General features: G+C 27.7%; 1 non-coding gene across 1 annotated transcript; it reads right to left on the bottom strand.

The window, feature by feature from the left end:
• Nucleotides 1-1,226: 1,226 nt before the first annotated feature.
• Nucleotides 1,227-1,331, bottom strand: LOC141568032 (U6 spliceosomal RNA). The gene has a single exon (XR_012491049.1). It is a non-coding gene; the product is annotated as a U6 spliceosomal RNA (small nuclear RNA).
• Nucleotides 1,332-1,643: the final 312 nt, after the last annotated feature.

Here is a 1,643-nt window from a genome sequence, read left to right as displayed (position 1 = left end):
CAAAATAATACATATATATGCAAATAGTATAAGGTAATGTAAGAGTAAGCCTTCCTTACCATGTCCAACTCATAATAGATAGTCACTATATCAGCTTCTTTTTTATATTCCTAAAAATGTTAATATTATAAAGCATATATATGTAGAGACATATATATGTAAATATAAATATCTTATAAAATATCTTAGAAATATCCATATATGCACAACTACACAGATGCCCAAACATATATATTTGTTTCTGTATATAGTTTTATACAAATAAGTTAACATTATGTTTTTATCTTGGAGAAAATTTCGTATCAGCTTATATAAATTCACCTTTTTCTTATCAGCCCTATATTAGTTTATTTTATGTATGTATGATGAAATAGTTAATTAATCCTCTCCTACTGAATGTTCGGGTTTTTGTTTTTTTTTTTCTTTTTCTTTTTCTCATTATAAACAGTACTGTAATGAATGTTCTTGTTTATAAATCCTTGTGCAGTGAAGATTTTTTTCTGGTTAAAGTCATACGAATTTTGGATAGATATTTCGGAATTAACCTTAAGAATGCTATCACAATGTATCCATCCATCAGGAAGAAGAGAATATCTGTTTTTCCGTATTCTTACTAATTTTATATTATCCAGTTTATATCTCGGTGATCTTATGTGCTTTATTTAGCATTTATTTACATATGAATGAACAGGAGTATCTTGGCAAGTATATGAGTATTAAGGGTTTGTATTTCTGAAGCACTTTGACTCTGTGTCTTCTATCTTAGATACTATTTATTACATCTGTTTTCTTCTGCTCTAAAGCTCTCCAAAACTTTATTTTAAATGCTTTTAATCTCTAGTTCTCTCTTTTTTCTGAAACCCTGGTATCCGTACTCTATTTTATCTTTTAATAATGCCAAACTGTTCTTCAACATTTGACTATGTGAAACATAACATTTATGGTTTACATAATGTCAGTTTTCCAGTTCTGCATTATACTCATTCTATTAGAAAGTATCTCAGACTGATATAAATAAACTTATTTCTTTTCTTTTCTTTTTTTTCAATTCTTACAATTTAAATGCCAACAGTAAACATTTCCTGTAGGATTTGGTTGTCAATACCTGCCTATATAGAGTTAATAATACTTATTACCTGTTCAACAATTTCAGGGGGAAAAAAACAACAACAATTTTTAAAGTTAAGAAAAGTTCTAAATTTGAGGTGTACAAAGAATATTCATTTAAAAATATGGAATGCTTTCTGAATTTGCTTGTCATCCTTGCAAAGGGGCCAGACTAATCTTCTTTGTATCCTTCTAATATTAGTAAATGTCCTGCTGAAACAAGCATTAATTTTTCTGGTTATAGATTTTTCTATATTAGTATAATTGTGTTTGCATGTGAGTGCATGTATTTGTGTCTAATATTAAACTTGTATTACTTCTACCTTAGTGAGTTACCTGTTCTGGAGCTACACTTGATGCAAAGCACTAAAATAAGTTGCATTATAAGTTTTGTATATGCTAAGTCGTTAGACTATTTCACCTGTATTTATCCCATCCTAAAGCAATAAAGATAAACTGAAAATAATCTTGAATTATCCTAGGATTTTTATAATTTCTTAATATTTAATGTTACAGATAACTTAAAACATTAGATC

The sequence above is a fragment of the Rhinolophus sinicus genome, chromosome 17 (genome assembly GCF_057876585.1).
Source record: "Rhinolophus sinicus isolate RSI-liver-muscle chromosome 17, RSI-T2T, whole genome shotgun sequence".
Taxonomy (NCBI): domain Eukaryota; kingdom Metazoa; phylum Chordata; class Mammalia; order Chiroptera; family Rhinolophidae; genus Rhinolophus; species Rhinolophus sinicus.
Note: the sequence above shows the minus strand (reverse complement) of the source record. Positions and strands in the feature narration are given on the sequence as shown.